Source organism: Aquarana catesbeiana, linkage group LG01, assembly GCF_042186555.1.
Source record: "Aquarana catesbeiana isolate 2022-GZ linkage group LG01, ASM4218655v1, whole genome shotgun sequence".
Classification (NCBI taxonomy): Eukaryota; Metazoa; Chordata; class Amphibia; order Anura; family Ranidae; genus Aquarana; species Aquarana catesbeiana.
Window position 1 is genome coordinate 837,559,070 of NC_133324.1, and position 8,776 is coordinate 837,567,845.

Here is an 8,776-nt window from a genome sequence, read left to right on the forward strand (position 1 = left end):
ACATTGCCCAAAACCCCCTGTACCCACATTCCACACTACACACTTTGCACTCCACACTACACACTCCACGCTACACACTCCACACACGACACTCCACGCTACACACTCCACGCTACACACTCCACACACGACACTCCACGCTACACACTATACACTACACACTCGACACTCAACACTACACACTCCACACTACACACACGACAGTCCACACTACACACTCCACACACGACACTACACACTCCACACACGACACTCAACACTACACACTCCACACTACACACACGACAGTCCACACTACACACTCCACACACGACACTCCACACTACACACTCCACACTCCACACTATACACTACACACTCCACACACGACACTCAACACTACACACTCCACACTACACACACGACAGTCCACACTACACACTCCACACACGACACTATACACTACACACTCCACACTCTACACTACACACTCCACGCTACACACTATACACTCCACACTACACACACGACAGTCCACACTACACACTCCACACACGACACTCCACACTACACACTCCACACTCCACACTATACACTACACACGCCACACACGACACTCAACACTACACACTCCACACTACACACACGACAGTCCACACTACACACTCCACACACGACACTATACACTACACACTCCACACTCTACACTACACACTCCACGCTACACACTATACACTACACACTCCACACACGACACTACACAATACACACTCCACACTATACACTACACACTCCACACTCTACACTACACACTCCACGCTACACACTCCACACACGACACTCCACGCTACACACTATACACTACACACTCCACACACGACACTCAACACTACACACTCCACACACGACAGTCCACACTACACACTCCACACACGACACTCCACACTCCACACTACACACTCCACACACGACACTACACACTACACACTCCACACTCCACACTATACACTACACACTCCACACACGACACTCAACACTACACACGACACTCCACACTACACACTATACACTACACACTCCACACTCCACACAGGACACTCCACGCTACACACTATACACTACACACTCCACACACGACACTACACACTCCACACTATACACTATACACTCCACACTCCACACACCACACTCCACGCTACACACTACACACTCCACACACGACACTCCACACACGACAATACACACTACACACTCCACACTACTCCACGCTACACACTATACACTACACACTCCACACACAACACTCAACACTACACACGACACTACACACTCCACACTACACACACGACACTCCACACTACACACTCCACGCTACACACTCCACGCTACACACTCCACGCTACACACTACACACTCCACACACGACACTCCACACACGACAATCCACACTCCACACTCCACACTACACACTCCACACACGACACTCCACACTACTCCACGCTACACACTATACACTACACACTCCACACACAACACTCAACACTACACACGACACTACACACACGACACTCCACACTACACACTCCACGCTACACACTCCACACACGACACTCCACACACGACACTACACACTCCACACTACACACTCCACACACGACACTCCACACACGACACACGACACTACACACTCCACACTATACACTACACACTCCACACACGACACTCAACACTACACACGACACTCCACACTCCACACTACACACTATACACTACACACTCCACACTCCACACAGGACACTCCACGCTACACACTATACACTACACACTCCACACACGACACTACACACTCCACACTATACACTATACACTACACACTCCACACTACACACACGACACTCCACACTACACACTCCACGCTACACACTCCACGCTACACACTACACACTCCACACACGACACTCCACACACGACAATACACACTACACACTCCACACTACTCCACGCTACACACTACACACTCCACACACAATACTCAACACTACACACGACACTACACACTCCACACTACACACACGACACTCCACACTACACACTCCACGCTACACACTACACAATCCACACACGACACTCCACACACGACAATCCACACTACACACTTCACACTCCACACTACACACTCCACACACGACACTCCACACTACTCCACGCTACACACTATACACTACACACTCCACACACAACACTCAACACTACACACGACACTACACACTACACACACGACACTCCACACTACACACTCCACGCTACACACTCCACGCTACACACTACACACTCCACACACGACACTCCACACACGACACTACACACTCCACACTACACACTCCACACACGACACTCCACACACGACACACGACACTACACACTCCACACTACACACACGACACTCCACACTACACACTCCATGCTACACACTCCACGCTACACACTACACACTCCACACACGACACTCCACACACGACACTACACACTCCACACTACACACTCCACACTATACACTACACACTCCACACTACACACTCCACGCTACACGCTCCACGCTACACACTACACACTCCACACTACATACTCCACACACGACACTCCACACTACACACTCCACACTACACACTCCACACTACACACTCCACACTACACGCTACACACTCCACGCTACACACTCCACGCTACACACTCCACACTCCACACTACACACTCCACACATGACACTCCACACACGACACTCCACACTACACACTCCACGCTACACACTCCACACTCCACACTCCACACTCCACACTCCACACTACACACGACACTCCACGCTACACACTCCACACTATACACTCCACACTACACACTCCACACTCCACACACGACCCTCAACACTACACACGACACTCCACACTCCACACACAACACTCCACACTACACACTCCACACACGACACTCCACACACGACACTACACACTCCACACTACACACTCCACACACGACACTCCACACACGACACACGACACTACACACTCCACACTATACACTACACACTCCACACACGACACTCAACACTACACACGACACTCCACACTACACACTATACACTACACACTCCACACTCCACACAGGACACTCCACGCTACACACTATACACTACACACTCCACACACGACACTACACACTCCACACTATACACTATACACTACACACTCCACACTACACACACGACACTCCACACTACACACTCCACGCTACACACTCCACGCTACACACTACACACTCCACACACGACAATACACACTACACACTCCACACTACTCCACGCTACACACTACACACTCCACACACAATACTCAACACTACACACGACACTACACACTCCACACTACACACACGACACTCCACACTACACACTCCACGCTACACACTACACACTCCACACACGACACTCCACACACGACAATCCACACTACACACTTCACACTCCACACTACACACTCCACACACGACACTCCACACTACTCCACGCTACACACTATACACTACACACTCCACACACAACACTCAACACTACACACGACACTACACACACGACACTCCACACTACACACTCCACGCTACACACTCCACGCTACACACTACACACTCCACACACGACACTCCACACACGACACTACACACTCCACACTACACACTCCACACACGACACTACACACACGACACACGACACTACACACTCCACACTACACACACGACACTCCACACTACACACTCCATGCTACACACTCCACGCTACACACTACACACTCCACACACGACACTCCACACACGACACTACACACTCCACACTACACACTCCACACTATACACTACACACTCCACACTACACACTCCACGCTACACGCTCCACGCTACACACTACACACTCCACACTACATACTCCACACACGACACTCCACACTACACACTCCACACTACACACTCCACACTACACACTCCACACTACACGCTACACACTCCACGCTACACACTCCACGCTACACACTCCACACTCCACACTACACACTCCACACATGACACTCCACACACGACACTCCACACTACACACTCCACGCTACACACTCCACACTCCACACTCCACACTACACACTACACACGACACTCCACGCTACACACTCCACACTATACACTCCACACTACACACTCCACACTCCACACACGACCCTCAACACTACACACGACACTCCACACTCCACACACAACACTCCACACTACACACTCCACACACGACACTACACACTCCACACTACACACACTACACTCCACACTACACACTCCACACTACATACACGACACTCCACACTACACACTCCACACTACACACTCCACACTACACACACGACACACTCCACACACGACACTCCACACACGACAATACACACTCCACACACGACACTCTACACTACTCCACGCTACACACTATACACTACACACTCCACACACAACACTCAACACTACACACTCCACACTACACACACGACACTCCACACTACACACTCCACGCTACACACTCCACGCTACACACTACACACTCCACACACGACACTCCACACACGACAATCCACACTACACACTACACACTCCACACTACACACTCCACACACGACACTCCACACTACTCCACGCTACACACTATACACTACACACTCCACACACAACACTACACACTACACACGACACTACACACTACACACACGACACTCCACACTACACACTCCACGCTACACACTACACACTCCACACACGACACTCCACACACGACACTCCACACTACACACTACACACTCCACACTACACACTCCACACACGACACTCCACACTACACACTCCACACACGACACTCAACACTACACACGACACTACACACTCCACACTACACACACGACACTCCACACTACACACTCCATGCTACACACTCCACGCTACACACTACACACTCCACACACGACACTCCACACACGACACTACACACTCCACACTCCACACTACACACTCCACACTATACACTACACACTCCACACTACACACTCCACGCTACACGCTCCACGCTACACACTACACACTCCACACTACATACTCCACACACGACACTCCACACTACACACTCCACACTACACACTCCACACTCCACGCTACACACTCCACACTACACACTCCACACATGACACTCCACACACGACACTCCACACTACACACTCCACGCTACACACTACACACTCCACACTACACACGACACTCCACGCTACACACTCCACACTATACACTCCACACTCCACACTCCACACACGACCCTCAACACTACACACGACACTCCACACTACACACACGACACTCCACACTACACACTCCACACTACATACACGACACTCCACACTACACACTCCACACTACACACACGACACTCCACACTACACACGACACTCCACACTACACACTCCACAATACACACTCCACACTCCACACTCATTATAGAAGAAGACAAGGTAAAGCTGTGCTGGTTTGTCATGTGTTGGGTCCCCAGACAAATGGTTAATACCCCTCAGTCCCTGTAAGGTCCCAGCTCTGGGTGGTCTCCAGGCTCCCCTGTCCCTCTAAGGTACTCAGAAGCACCAAGTATGTGTGGAAGGATCATTTATGGGAAAGCCTCTCATGGTGTATTTTTTATTATTGAAACCGCTACAAATCATAGTGTACTTATAGGTGGAGGACTACTGCGGGCCGGGAACACGCTCCAGATTGTGCGTTTTCCTGATACACACAGAAACACACTGCTCTTTAGGAGATGCATGGCAGTGCCATGAATCCTTAATGGCATCCCCACACATCTGCTAATGTGCGCTTGCCAAAACGCATGATGCTGCATTTTGGTGTGTTGTGTTTTTGTAAAAGGGTCAGGGACTTCTTTTCCAAGTTTCTCAGACATACAGCAGTCTGTTAAAATTAATGGGCTGCCTTACACGTGACCCACAGGAACGCATGCGTGCTGCAGCGCATGCACAAGTGTGAACCAATCCTTAGGGCCCATTTATGCCATATGTGTTGGGCTGTGCCCCGCTGCCCCATGAACTGTGCCCTCCTGAACTACTGTACTGTGCCTCGGGATCTCCTATACTGTACCCTGCTGACCCCTTCTACTCGGCCCTGCTGATAACCTGTACTCTACCCTGCTATTCCCTCTGTGCTCTGCCCTGCTAACCCCCTGTGCTCTGCCCTGCTAACCCCCTGTGCTCTGCCCTGCTAACCCCCTGTGCTCTGCCTTGATAGCCCCTATGTTCTACCCTGCTATCCCCCTGTGCTCTGCCTTGATAGCCTCTATGTTCTACCCTGCTAACCCCCTGTGCTCTGCCTTGATAGCCTCTATGTTCTACCCTGCTAACCCCCTGTGCTCTGCCTTGATAGCCTCTATGTTCTACCCTGCTAACCCCTTGTGCTCTGCCTTGATAGCCCCTATGTTCTACCCTGCTAACCACCTGTGCTCTGCCTTGATAGCCCCTGTGTTCTACCCTGGTAACCCCCTGTGTTCTGCCTTGATAGCCCCTGTGCTCTACCCTGCTGACCCCCTGTGCTTTGCCCTATTTACCCCTGTACTCTGCCGTGATAGCCCCCTGTGCTTTTCCCTACTTACCCCTGTGCTCTACCTTGATAGCCCCGGGCTTTACCCTGCTAACCCCGTGCTCTGCCTTGATAGCCCCTGTGCTCTACCCTGCTGACCCCCTGTGCTTTTCCCTACTTACCCCTGTGCTCTATCATGATAGCCCTGGGCTTTACCCTGCTAACCCCCTGTGCTCTGCCTTGATAGCCCCTGTGCTCTACCCTGCTGACCCCCTGTGCTTTGCCCTACTTACCCCTCTGCTCTGCCTTGATAGCCCCCGTGCTCTATCATGATAGCCCTGGGCTTTACCCTGCTAACCTCCTGTGCTCTGCCTTGATAGCCCCTGTTCTCTACCCTGCTGACCCCCTGTGCTTTGCCCTATTTACCCCTGTGCTCTGCCTTGATAGCCCCTGTGCTTTTCCCTACTTACCCCTGTGCTCTTCCTTGATAGCCCTGAGCTTTACCCTGCTAACCTCCTGTGCTCTACCCTGCTAATCCCCTGTGCTCTGCCTTCATAGCTCCTGTGCTCTACCCTGCTAACCCCCTGTGCTCTGCCTTCATAGCTCCTATGCTCTACCCTGCTGCCCCCTGTACACTGCTCATCTCAAGTTTGACCCAAAACCGAGCACCTGTGCAGAAAATCGCAAGCATACAAAATACCATAATTGTTGTTATATTACCACATACCTCACTACTTTTTGAAATGGGAACGAGGGACGCCTATTAGCAAATGTATGTAGGCACAGGACACACCCCCTGCCACACCCCCTTAAAGGAGAATTATACAAAAAAGAAAGATTAGTTAAATCCACATGTTTTTTTTTTTTTTTTACCACTACTATTCCATTATACTGGATTTTGAAATTTCCAAATTAAGTAATTTAGAAATTGGATGAAAGGTTTAGCAATGGGAAACCATTTTTGAGAGATACTTTTATATACAGCTATATTGATCAGTTTAAAATGAGGGACAAATGAGAAGAAAAGAGGGACAGAGGGACTTTGTTCCTAATCAGGGACAGTCCTTCGAAATCAGGGACATTTGAGAGCTATGTCAACAGCTTGCTGATCACACCAATGTTCCATGAGCAGTAGATCTGAAAATTATTTCAGGGGTTCCCTGAGATTTCAATTTTTTTTTTGCAAAGGGTTCCTCCAAGGTAATGAGGTTGAGAAAGCCTGATATAGGGCATAACATCAGCATATGAATTTCATCAGGATGGCATGTTGCCGATAAAGCTGCAGCATGTGGTGAGACGCATCAAGGGATATTGTTTCAGCTGGTTTGAGCAGAAGCATCAGCATTCGCAACATGAAATTTGTATATAATCTCGTTATATTCTAAAAATTGACAGTGAGTGAAAAGAAAAGCAATCGGACAGTTTTCACACTTTATCTGTTTCAGCGGCCATATTTGTCAGATGGCATGGTTAAGGTTCTTTGATTACAAAGCTGATATATAGACATAAACCTGTTTATGTGGTATGGGAAAAACCATTTATGATAGTAGTTGCAGTTTTGTTAAAGCGGAACTAAACTCTCTTAATCAGCATTAACTATTTTTTGTTCTTACGCTGCTAGCATTAGTAGATAGGAAGGTATATTATATTTAAAGAGTAAACAAAAAATGCAAATTAAAAAAATATTATAGCATATGCAATTGCCACACAAGTCATATTTTAATGAATGTTATTAAAAATTACCTTTCTTTTTCAATCTGCAGTGCTGTCATTTTCTTTAAAATGCAATAAGGCTACCTGGATGTGTTCTGTAGAGATGTAATTTCCTGCTTGTGTGATTGGCCTACTGATTTTCCCAGACATCTGCACTAAGATACAAGTCCGATTTTGGGCATCCCCTGCAACAAAAATGCCAAAGGGAAATCACATCTTAAAGCGGAGTTCCACCCAAAAATGGAACTTCCGCTTTAAGTGCTGGTAACCCCCTGACATGCCACATTTGGCAAGTAATTTTTTGGGGGGAGGAGCGGGTACCCTGTTTTTAGAGGCACCCAGCCCCCACTTCCTCCCCTGGCGCCACGGCACCGGAAGGAGGATCACCTCTCCCCCCTCCCTCCCTGCAATCTTCTGGGACATGTCACAGGTCCCAGAA